The sequence below is a fragment of the Pelobates fuscus genome, chromosome 1 (genome assembly GCF_036172605.1).
Source record: "Pelobates fuscus isolate aPelFus1 chromosome 1, aPelFus1.pri, whole genome shotgun sequence".
Classification (NCBI taxonomy): Eukaryota; Metazoa; Chordata; class Amphibia; order Anura; family Pelobatidae; genus Pelobates; species Pelobates fuscus.
The window spans coordinates 228,724,731-228,738,341 of record NC_086317.1 but is presented as its reverse complement, the minus strand read 5'-3'; the positions used below and the strand labels follow the sequence as shown (position 1 = coordinate 228,738,341).

Here is a 13,611-nt window from a genome sequence, read left to right as displayed (position 1 = left end):
CCATTATGCAAAAAAGACAATGCCACATTAATAACGCTGAAAATCACTTGATTGAAAATATAAGAATGCAGGCTTTAATCAAAAGCACTAAACTTACCGAACTGCATTTTAAAGGGAATATTTCACAGACTTGCCTTACCATCCTCTACTGCACTTCATTATCCCACTTCTGGCCTGTCCTAGCTCCACCCACAATCGTTTTTGATTTGCCCTGTTTAGGGACACTTCCATGACTCCAACACACTGGCTTCATTGCCAACATGCGTCACTCAGTCTGTTACTATACTCCCTGGCCAGTGTTAGCAGTAGTGGCGGAAATACCGCGGTCGCAGGGGTCGCAGCTGCGACCAGGCCCGTCACTCCAGGGGGCCTGGCCGACCTGCGGACCCCGTCAACCGGGTGCCCGCCGACATGTGTTAGATCCGCCGGGGCCACACGTTAAGGGGCCCATGCTGTTAGGGCCACCCGATGGCAATGAATATACAGGGGGCCCGGTCAGTGCGACTGGGCCCTCTGTTTTGAGGTCAAAGCGCAGGGAGGAAGTTACTGTCCCTGTCACTTCCTCCCAGCAACCACCGGGAACCACGCTGGATGAAGAGAGGAGGGAGTCAGAGTGAGAACTCTGACTCCCATCAGGCTGAGCCACCACTGCAGCCCAGGGAAGTCACCCTCCTGCATCTAAAAGGTAGGAAACAGGAGGGTGACTTAAATTTTTTGCATGTGTGTATGTGTGTCTATATGTATCAGGTGCATACCTAGAGCATCCAGTGGCGGATCCGGGGGGGGGGGCAATGGGGCAATTGCCCCCCCCCCCCCGAGATTCTCCCCTGCCGGCTAATGCAGGGCTGGCATTGCCCAAGTGCCAGCCCTGCAATGTGCCTGCGGACCGGGGAGGGAGATCTCTGATCTCTGATCTCCCTCCCCGGTCCGCAGGCACATTGCTGACAGCCGGCAGGGGAGGGAGTGAGAGAGGACCCGGGAGCTCTTACCTGCAGCTCCTACGGGTCCTCCTCTCGCAAGCTTTGGAACCACGGCAACGCTCCAAATCTCGCGAGAGTGAACTCTAGCCCTGTAGCCACCACCGGACCACCAGGGAATCCCACTGGACCACCAGGGAACGAAATATGTCCCCCTCCCCATCAATAAAGGTAAGAAGGGAGGGGGGACATAAATATATTAATTTTAATTACATTTTTAAAAAAAGCCTCCCTACCCTCCTTACCCCCCATACACACACTACCCCCATACACTGCCCCCATACACACACTGCCCCACAAACACTGCCCCCATACACACACTACACACACTGCCCCACAACACTGCCCCATACACACATTACACACACTGCCCCACAAACACTGCCCCCATACACACACTACACACACTGCCCCACAAACACTGCCCCCATACACACACTACACACACTGCCCCACAACACTGCCCCATACACACATTACACACACTGCCCCACAAACACTGCCCCCATACACACACTACACACACTGCCCCACAAACACTGCCCCCATACACACACTACACACACTGCCCCACAACACTGCCCCCATACACACACTACACACACTGCCCCACAACACTGCCCCATACACACACTACACACACTGCCCCACAACACTGCCCCCATACACACACTACACACACTGCCCCACAACATTGCCCCCCATACACACACTGCACACACTGCCCCACAAACACTGCCCCCATACACACACTACACACACTGCCCCACAACACTGCCCCCATACACACACTACACACACTGCCCCACAACACTGCCCCCCATACACACACTGCACACACTGCCCCACAAACACTTCCCCATACACACACTACACACACTGCCCCACAAACACTGCCCCCATACACACACCGCCCCACACACACACTGCAACTCTCACACACACTGCCACCCTCACACACACACACACTGCCCCACACATACACTGCCCCCTAACACACACACTGCAACCCTGACATACACTGCCGCCCTCACGCACTCGCACTTCACCACTCACACACACACTGCACCTTTCACACACACTTCACCCCTAACACATACCACTGCTCCTATGCACAATATCCCAGCAGACCCCAGGTAAGTTGTCAAACTGTTCTTAAACGGTTTGACTACTTACTCTGGGATGGGATCCTGGCACTACTGGCGCCATAACTACTACACTGAGCTGTAGTGGTTATTGTGCCTAGATTATTTCTTTAAATAATCTACAAGTGCCCCTCCCGAGATCAGGTTCTGGATCCGCCATTGAGAGCATCTGGCACCATGGGTGGGCCCTGTGCTTGGCACTCTCCCCCTCCCCCCCCCCCCCCCAACCTCCCCATTGCTATAAAATGTAGAAAACACCCACAAGATTATTATTTTTTTAAAAAACCTTAAGGACACATGACATGTGTGATATGTCATGATTCCCTTTTATTCCAGAAGTTTGGTCCTTAAGGGGTTAAACTGTATATCAACTTGGAAAAAAAACTCATACTCCCTTCATATAAAAATCATGCACCCCCTTTACATAAAGTTCATACACCCCCTACACATACAAACCCTGCACCCCCTACACATCAAATTCATACCCCCTTCATATAAAAACCCAGCACCCCCTTTACATAAAGTTTATACACCACCTTCACATAAAAACCCTGCACCCCCCTTACACATCCCCCTTTTCACATAAAAACCCTGCATCCCCCTATACATCAAATTAATACCCCTCTTTCACATAAAAATCCTGCATCCTCCCCACACATAAAATTCATAGCCTCCCTTTATATAAAAACCCTGTACCACCCCTTCACATAAAAACCTGGCACCCCCTTTACACATCCCCCTTTCACATAACAGCCCTGCACCCCCCTATACATCAAATTAATACCCCCCTACACATAAAAACCCTGTACCCCCTTCACATAACGTTCATACACCCCTTGCATTCTCTACTCACAATTGATGAAGAATTGTGGAGAATGCTCTGCTCAAGCTCTGAACACTACTGCCGCCGCGGTGCCAACCTCTTATCAGGTTGGATCCTTCCGCACCTGGAATCCATTGAGGCGGACAAGTGGCAGTGGCGTGATGTTGGCACCAGGTTGCGCTTGTCCATGCGCCACCAAACTCCTCCCCCTGCTCCTCCATAATACAGCTGTATAATGTGGGCCAGCCGTGGCCCGTATTATAGGAATGGATGGGGGGGAGGTGACTCATGACACTGGCAGTCATGGAACCCCCTTAGTGAGTGGCAACTGGGGTGGGCCCCCCGCCCTCTGCCCACCCATTAGTACGCCACTGGTATGTATGTCTCTGTATATGTGTGTGTCTGTATGTAGGTATGTATGTGTGTCTGTGTGTATGTGTCTCTGTGTATGTGTCTCTGTATGTATGTGTGTCTGTGTGTATGTTTGTGTGTTTATATGTATGTGTATGTATGTATGTGTGTGTCTACATGTCTGTGTCTATGCATGTTTGTCTGTATGTATGTGTGTGTGTGTGTGTGTCTGTATGTATGGGCCTGTGTGTGTTTGTAAGTGTGTGTATGTGCGTCTGTATGTATGTGTGTTTGTATATATGTGCATGTATGTATGCGTGTGTCTACATGTGTATGTCTACATGACAGTGTGTGTGTTTATGTGTGCGTCTGCATGTGTGGGGTGGGCGGGGACGTTTGGGGGGTCGGGTACCTATGGGGTGGGGGGTAGACATATGGAGGGGACCCAGGGCAATTTTCGCACCGGGGCCCTGTGGTTTCTAGTTATGCCTCTGGTTAGCAGTGTCATGCACTGTGGCTGATATGCTCTGCTTTTTTCAATTAATTCTTTGTCATGGAGTTAATGCTGAGGTATTGATTGACAGGTGAGAGAAATACTATTTTTAAGTCTTTTTTCCCCCCCAAATTATACATTTGCTGTCAAAACTGCTAGCCCATTGTATAGATGAAATGTGATGCTGTTTAAAAAGAGCAAACACAGTGGTGACCATAACAGGTTTCCTTTAATTCAGATTCTGGAATTTCAGTTAGCATACATTTTTCAGATGAAATAAAACAAAAAAGAAACAAAAACAAAAGAATATACAACATTTACTGCACAGCAATAGCTGGGTGGAAAGCCCCAACCCATATTCTCTTACACAATAGGGTGCCCTGCGTGATTTAAATCGCTATTAAATCAAATATAGGGTGCATAGCCAACACATACAATTATGGCAAACTAGGGATATTGTTCATAGATTGCTGTCTACTTTTCACAAGTTAAAAAAATATATATAAATCTGTGCAGTGCCAGCTTATTGAATGGGAGCATAAACTGAGAGCTCTTAGCCAATGATCTAAGCCCTGTACAGCTCAGTACAGGGAGCTTCTGGAAGCAGAGACGGAGGCACCCAGGTACCGCGGGATGGTTAATGGTTATATATCCAATTCAGCGGACCAATCAGGATCCTGAAATGCCATAAGAAAGTAAACATTGAGCTTGATAAACATTCAAAACGTTGCTGCTTTTGCCCCAATCAAGCTGCTACTTTTGTTATCCTGGATTGCCTAAACTCTTATTTATTCTGCATATCTTGGAAGGGATGCCTGGCCAGCCCTGGGTTCAGAGCACCTGGGTTATTTGGTGAGTGCGGTATCCAGTATGTCTCTAATAAGAATGTAAACAGTGTCATACTTCTCATGATCGGGACTTATGAAAACAAGACAGAGAAGGACTAGTGGTGTTTTAGTGAAACATTAACTGTCACTAGTGATGCTGGTTGGGTGGAAGGGGCTGGCCCTGCCAAAAGGTGCCATGGACACAGTGCTATGGAATTTTACTGTATGAGTTTTTTATAGCAGGAATGAGGCTAATGATGCACTAGCTCTATATTATTGGGAAACATTCCATGGTGCACAAGAAGAGGGAACTAGAGAACTAGTTTCCAAATGGGGACTGTCCAACCAAATCTAGATTGTTTGGGGGTAATAGGGTTATGCATCTTTACTTGGAGTGGACATAACACCTGTACACTGTAAATACAGTTGCCTGATGGAATTTATGTGACACATTTGTATTGTTTCTTGGCAAACTTATAGCCTGTATCCATGCATTAAATCAGTGGTTCAAAATCTTTTTGACAGGGACCCAAATCATATACATGGCAATTTATTCTTCAACTGTAAATTAATGTAACAAAATGAATTCAACTTAACTCGTTCACTATACTTTTCCCAGTGTCGGGGAAAACAAATGATTGCATGCCATTACCTATGAACTGATGAATAATATGATGCATCTGTACCCGTAGGACTAGGCATATGTGAGAGGGCTAAGAATGGGCAACTGCTCCCTGGGCCACTAAAATGCAGGGATTTTGGGCTGCAGCCTCATCACATTCTCTGCGGACTAATATAGCAGGAGATGTGCTGCGTTGTCCATTACAGTTCAGTGGCAGCAGGCTGGAACTATCCAGGGATTTTTCTTTTGATAGCCCAGAAATGGTGGCAATGGAGTTACAGGAAAGAATTGGTCTTCTTTAGTCTCAAACAAATATCCGTGCATGCTCTTTCATGTTGCACAGGTTATTCTCATTTAGGTTGCAAGCATATATGAAGTCATACTATACAACTCCAATAGTCTCTGCCTGTCAAACTCATCTATCACATATTCATTGTGAGTAGGACCCAGCCACTCTCTCCTGATTTCAGTCATGTCAAATTTAGAACATTTGCCTAATTTTAGGCTGATAGATTTAAGAACCACTGGCCCAATGTGTTCAACAATCTTAATAGTATAAGTGCAACTAAAATGTTTCAGATGAAGTAAGGCTTATAATGGGGATTTTGGTTTATAGAGTGTGACCCCGCCTGTTTTTGGTTATCAAAGCTTCTCTTTACCTGCATGCTAAAGGTGGCTTTGTTCTGGCCTGTGCTTTCAGCTACTGTTTGTACAGATTGGGTTCTAAATCCCAAACATATATACTAGCAAACATTTAAGAAAAGTAAACCTAAGAATTAAATAGGCATAATATGATATTATACAAAATACACAGTTAAGCTGAGGGTGTGCAGGCACGGGCACATGCCCCTGATTTGGGCTCCTACATGTACTTTGACATCATTTTAGTTGCCGGTTATCTGGTTGAAGTCAGGATGTTGGCAAAATATATTTCTTTGTATTCACCTGGTTATCACTAATCAAACTGGTATTTTAAAATTTTAGATTTTTTTAAAGTAAATTTAAGCTGTAATTTAAAAGTAAGTCATTTTGCCATTAAAAAATAAGTTATTTTCATTAAATAATCAATAAATATCCTTGATATAAACATTTCACTGGGCTGCAACCTGCTGTGCATTGAAAGTACAAAACACAAATAAAGCATCCCAAATTTGATATTTTTTTGTTTAAAATACCCAACTATATTTACTATCCTGACAAGAATGAATATGGTCCAAAAATGTTGTACATTATTCAATAATCAGAGATAGTCATTAAAGTGTAAATTTTTGGGAACTCATTTTCAAATTTAGGTCAAAATATTCAAAATGGACATTTTTTTTTCTATTTTGCTTGTTGGGACCTAAAATTTTACATTGAAATTCAATTCCCACCAATTCACATTTACGTGAACCCTGAATATACATAGACAGTAAATCATAACGCTTCTATGCATCTCCAACACCTAACAAATTCCACAATTATTTTATCTCACAAACTTCTATTTGAATTAATTAGCTTTTAATATGATTTATAATCCATCCAGTTAACTACAAAATTTCTGCATCTCAATAACAGCTCTTCATGTAATTTTATGACGAATTCTAAAGGTAGTATTCACTAAATTCCAAACTGTAGTGAATTTGAAGTCAAATTGCTAAATTTAGGCAAAAATACCCCACGCTGTGTCAGTAACGATGATATTAAATTTTTTTCAATATCACCTCCTTTTGCTGAAATGTATTATTTTATTTTAATTCGCTACAGACAACAGTTTAGAGAATAAACCCCAAAGTGTTTCCATACTCCTAATATAATTAAATAGTTCCTTCAAAGGTACCTGACTAATGTTAACTCCAATATTCCAACCACAACTTTTTACAATTCAAAAACAAATAAATATAATTAGAACAGAAAAAATGTGTGATCTTAAAATCAAAATTGGATATAATTCGTATTATTACTTTTTAGCAAGTTCCAGAAAACTTCAACACTGAAGTTTTCTGGAATCTATCAAACAATAATAATGATTAATAAAAAAAAAAATTCCAAATCTATTTTAGCTTAATTTGCAAGTTGGTGTTTAATGCAATAAACCTTGCTTATTGTATGGAGGCTAGATTTTCATTTACCATTATTTGCTAAGCCAGTAATAATCAGGAAATAATAATAGTCAGGAAATTGAACATTTTAGTGCAACATAGCCAAACTGCTGCTTGGATATTTTAGGCTATAGTTTGCAATGTCCTGCTAATTTATTGACTCCTATAAATTAAAGATTCCCAAAAAACATACTAATAAAGCCAACACTGAATAAAGCATTTCCCCAATGTGATCTAGCTTTTCCTATATGTATAACATCTGTGCATCACCAGGTATTTAAATCAGCAAGAATGATGGCACTCTATAAAACAATAAAATAAAGAAATCTGGAAAATACTATTTCCTATCAAAAACGTGCTTTTACAACAGAGCTTCACAATTAGCAGAAGCCAAGGCTAGAGAAACTTGAGACATTTGCTCCAAACTTCATACCTGTGCCCCTTCACTGGCTCCTATGAAAATAAAACTGGTTGTCTCTTTCTTAAATCTTTATGTCCCACACGTCTATTAGCCATTCAGAAAAAAAAAAAAAACATTATTGGCCATGGCTTTCCTAGAATCAGGTATCCTGCATTATCTGAATATATTTTTATCAGAATTAACAATTCATTATTTGCTCACTTTTCAAGAAACTGCTATATTTTTAACATTTCAATATTAAATAGCTTCCCAGGTAAATCTTCTCCATTTTACTATTTACAAAAGTCTACCCTGTCTACACACTGTTACATAAATGCATTTGGAAGAAACAGTAATGCAAATTGGCAACTTACGTCTAGATGTGATTTCTGTAGCGAGCAGTAATATATTGCAACTGTGTGCACAAAGGTAGATAAGCAACAGAATGACTGATCTTTTCCACTGTTTCCAAAAGCATCTCATAGCTCCTCCCCCTGGGGATGCCCTGTCTCTTTTGTTATATGACCTTAAAGTAAGCATAGATCATTTGTAAATAAAGGCTGTTTATTTTCGTAATTTTTCTTTTCTTTTTTTTTTTTTTTTTTTAATACATCGAATGTGTTTTTTTTCATGTTTTAAAATATATATTTTTTTTTAAAAATAAAAAAATATATGATATTATGTAATTCACGGTATTTAAAAAAAAAGTTGCCATATTATTAACTGGTGACCTCAGTTTGCATTCTTCTGCCCACCTGATGCTTTTGGTAAGAAATCCTGGGAATCAGATTTTTGTTAGAAATGAAAATTTTCCGGGAGAGCGGCCAGGATCAAACAGGCGGCACAGGCACCTCTTACGTTCTTTGAGAGGATGTGCTACAAGGAACAGTTTCCGACTGGTCTCATCTCTTGTTTGTACGCACACCTGAGTACGCACACCTCGGAATGGGGGTCTATTAAATACACCGATCAGTGGGAAGCTGACTTGAAGGAGGTGTTGGAGGGGGTCGAGTGGCAGGAAATATGGGAGGCGGCGGCGACCTCTTCAGTGTGCGTGACCCTGCAGGAGCAATCATATAAGACCCTTTTTCGATGGTATACCACCCCGGTGACACTTTTCCCATGGGTAAAACTCCGACAGACTTGTGCTGGAGGGGCTGCGGCCAGAAGGGTACGTATATTCATATGTGGTGGGAATGCCCGATAGCGCAGGCATTCTGGAAGAGGATGGCAACATTGTTAGGAGAGGTATTCGACCGGGTAGTGGAGCCGGATCCGTGGGTATTCCTACTATCGAGATCCATAGAGGCTTGGTCGCGAGCTGAACAAACCCTCCTCCACAAATTAACCCTTGCCGCGAGACGCGCCTTAGCGCAACAGTGGCTACAGTGTGATGCCCCTACCATGGCATTCACAAAACGGAAAATTAAGGATACTTTTTTGATGGACAAATTGACGGCTCAGGTCAGGGGGACCATTAGGAAGTTTGAAAAGATCTGGGATCCGTGGGTTAATAGCGTAGCCAGCGCTTGAGACACGACCTAACACATCCATACCAGTCCTGGCCTAGCCTCAATAAGGAATTGAGGGGATTGGTCCTCCGCCCCCCCGCTAGACATAAAACCGACATAAAAGCGCTCATCGGACTGTCCTTCCTCCCGATACAAGCCCTACTCCCATTACCCTCCCCTTCCCTTTCACTCTCCCTCCATCTTCTCTATCTTTCTACTTCTCTATTATTTCTCGAACCTTCGAGGAGTCTCTCCTTTTTTACTGTTCCTGAATTCATACATATCGTGAACTATCTCTTGTAGACGATTATAAGAGTTCACTCGCAATTACCAGGGATATGGGGGGTCTGCTGTACTGTTGCGGTCGCCGGCCCGCCGAGCCTCACGGTCGTGCCCGACCGGCACGACCGCTCCGACTACACGAGCTTACCTGCTCGTCGGCGAGCCGGGAACCGCGCACATAGTTCTTCCGGGCATCGCGCCCGGATCCAAGATGGCGCCGACCACGTGGTCGCGTCTATTACCAGCCCCGCCCCCGAGAATTATACCAACGTGTGCGTGACGTCACGACGTCAACGCACACGCACGTTTTGGGGTCAGAGGTCGCCCTCTGACCAATCATAGCCTAGAGAGGGGTATTTAAACCCCTAGCTTTCCCCATTACTTTGCCATGTCGTGGTTTCAGTTTCCTGGTTTCCTGAAAGTGATATTCTCGTGTTTCTGATTTCCTGGTATCCTGATCCTTGGCGTTTCCCTGGTTATTCTGATCTCTGGTTTCCCTGACTTGGCTTGTTTATCGGTATTGAGTATTTTCTGGCTTCCTTGACCTCGGCTTTCCCTTTGACCATTCTCTGTCTCTAGCGTATTAGTCCGGCCATTCTAAGGACCGGTTTACGCTCTTTCCTATTATTTTCCTTTTCTTACTTATGTATATGTTTACATAGTTTCTGCGTGCTGGACCACATTACTAGTCGTGACATTACGACATGGCCATGGATCCTGCAGAACTATGCAAGCATATGATCGCATGTGAGAGTAGGGTGGAGGATATGGACCACAGGTTAGACCAATTTGCCCAGGCATTTCAGACCTTGCTCCAGAGGACTGCCTATTTAGAGGTTCCTCCGGTACAACCTGTGGTTCCGCCACCTGTAGTGGTTCCCGTACCACATAAACCACCATCCATAACCTTGTCACCGCCCCCACGCTATGGAGGGGATTCTAAGGAATTCAGAGGTTTTTTAAACCAAATTGAATACCACTTTGAGGCCTCTCCAGGTTCATTCCCAACAGATAGATCTAAAATAGGCTATCTGATGAACCAATTATCTGGAAAAGCTTTGACCTGGGCTAACCCCTTATGGGAAAGTGGTGACGCAGTAGCTCGTGATTACAATACTTTTCTTACGGCTTTTAAAGCTACATTTGAACCCAAAGGCAGGGAGAAGAACGCTGCCAAAGCCCTTATGCGAATCAAGCAAGGCAGTCGTTCTGTAGCCGATTATGCTATAGAGTTCAGGACATTAGCGTCTGAGGTTGATTGGACCAATAGCGGTCTGGTGGCTGCTTTCTCTGAAGGTTTAGCTGAGAATATACAAGATGAGACTGCAGCTAGAGACCTTCCGGTTAGTCTAAATGAGTTTATTGCCTACATGATAGACATTGACAACCGGCTCAGAGAGAGAGAGAAAAACAAACAACGTAACAGACGCTCTAATTTGTCCATAGCTCCTCGTTTCTCTAACCCAGTGGTGAGTAGCCAGACGCCTCTTCCAGAACCAGAACCCATGCAATTGGGTAGTGCTAAACTCACTGAGGCAGAGAGACAACACAGACGTAACGAGGGGTTATGTATGTATTGTGGCAAGAAAGGGCATCTAAGGTCATCATGCCCGGTTCGGCCGGAAAACTTGCACACCTAAGGCACGTACGGGGACCGACCTTAGGTGTGATGTATATGTCCCCTAAATTGACTAAGAACCGTTTCCTTATCAAAGTAACCTTATCTTTCGAAAACACTACTATTCAATGTGAGGCTATGATTGACTCTGGGGCAGCGGAGAATTTCCTAGACAAGGAATTCTCTGCAAAACATCTCCTGCCCTTAAGACATAAAGAGAAACCTATAGCAGTCGAGGCCATTGATGGGAGGCCTCTTACCCAGCCTTTCATCACACACGAAACTCTGCCAATCACTGTTTCAGTGGGTGTTCTCCATTCTGAAGAAATGACCTTTCAAATTATCTCTTCACCTACAGTTCCGATAATACTCGGTTTCCCTTGGCTCCTTAAACACAATCCGCGTTTGGATTGGATTGAAGGAGAGATTGTGAGTTGGGGTGAGAGATGCAAAGATGTCTGCTTTAAACAAATCCCACAACCTATTGGCACCATTAATGTTCCTGTTACACCTCCCTTGACCACACAAATTCCACAACAGTATATGGATTTGAAAGAGGTATTTAACAAGGTCCAGTCAGAAGGGTTACCTCCTCATAGACCTTATGACTGTACCATAAACTTATTACCAGGGACTATGCCTCCCAAGGGAGGAATCTATGCCTTGTCCCCCCAGGAAAATCTTTGTTTAGAGGAATACATTAAGGAGGCTCTCAGAAAGGGTCATATCCGTAGGTCCTCCTCACCAGCCGGGGCTGGGTTCTTCTTTGTCTCTAAAAAAGAAGGAGACCTACGCCCTTGTATTGATTATAGGGGTTTGAATAGGATTACCATTAAAAACGCCTACCCTATTCCCCTTATATCAGAACTATTCGACAGATTGAAGGGAGCTCGAGTCTTTACCAAGCTCGATCTCCGAAGTGCATACAATCTAGTCAGGATTAAGGACGGTCACGAATGGAAGACCGCATTTAACACAAGAATGGGACATTACGAATACCTGGTTATGCCGTTTGGATTATGTAACGCTCCAGCGGTATTCCAGGATTTTATTAACGATGTCCTAAGAGAGTACCTTCACATGTTCGTTCTAGTGTATTTGGACGACATTCTCATCTATTCCCCAAACCTAGAGACACATCACGAACATGTGAGAATTGTACTGAAAACCCTGTTACAAAACGGCCTTTACTGTAAACTGGAGAAATGCCAGTTTGACCAAACGGAGATACAATTCCTTGGATACGTTATATCTCCGTCTGGTTTCCAGATGGATCCTCGTAAACTGGAGGCAGTCTTACAGTGGCCATTACCCAAGGGCCTTAAAGCTACTCAACGCTTTATAGGTTTTGCGAATTACTACCGCAAATTCATAAGGGGATTTTCCTCCGTGATTTCCCCTATAACCAATTTAACAAAAAAAAGGAACAAATTGTATATCTTGGCCCAAAGAAGCAAGAGAGGCATTTGAACAATTAAAATTTTTATTTTCCTCAGCACCTGTCCTGACTCATCCTGATCCATCCAAACCATTTATCCTAGAGGTGGATGCATCAGAAACAGGAGTTGGAGCCATTCTGTCTCAAAGAGAAAGTCCTGATACGCCTTTACATCCCTGTGGATTTTACTCTCGCAAACTCACACCTGCAGAGAGGAATTACGACATAGGGAATAGGGAACTTTTGGCCATTGTACTTGCCCTTAAGGAATGGAGGCATCTCTTAGAAGGTTCCAAAGAGCCACTTTTGATCTTTACTGATCATAAGAATTTGGCTTATATTGGGGACGCTAAGAGACTGTCCTCTCGTCAGGCTAGGTGGTCATTGTTTCTCTCCCGATTCAATTTCTTAATTACGTACCGGCCTGGTACTAAAAACATCAAGGCAGATGCACTTTCTCGGCAGTTTGAGACAGATGAAGTACCAGAACAGGAGATATATCCTATTGTACCTCCTGAATGCCTCATTGCCACTACTGTTTCCGAAGTGTCTTCTCCACTCTTCTGTGCCATAATAGCAGATCAAACTCAGGCACCTGTGGGAAAACCTCCGGACAAACTATATATGTCACCTCAGTTTCAAAAGAAGATACTAGATTTGTTCCATGACAACCTTACAGCGGGCCATCCTGGAGTCCATAAAACTCTCTCAGCCGTCTCCAGGAGATTTTGGTGGCCTGCTCTCAGAAACGACATCAAAGATTATGTTGGGGCATGTCAAATATGTGCAGTTTCTAAAGTTCCTCCTAGATCACCTCCTGGACTGTTACAACCACTGCCCATACCTAATGCTCCATGGACCCATTTAGCCATGGATTTTATTGTGGATCTACCCAGTTCAAACGGGTTTAATACAGTCCTTATGGTTATTGATAGATTCACGAAGATGGCACATTTCATCCCACTTAAGAAATTACCATCTGCTCAAGATCTTGTTCAAATATTCTTGAGAGAGATCTTTCGGTTGCACGGTGTACCCAAAAA

The 13,611-nt window shown here is 43.7% G+C and overlaps 1 protein-coding gene across 1 annotated transcript in view; it reads right to left on the bottom strand.

The window, feature by feature from the left end:
- The window catches only part of LOC134592149 (uncharacterized), a 75,625-nt gene extending 67,478 nt beyond the window's left edge, over positions 1-8,147 (bottom strand). Inside the window, exon 1 of the mRNA XM_063444501.1 lies at positions 8,094-8,147. The gene's annotated coding sequence lies outside the window, so the exon portion shown is untranslated. The remainder of the gene's footprint in view (positions 1-8,093) is intronic.
- Positions 8,148-13,611: the final 5,464 nt, after the last annotated feature.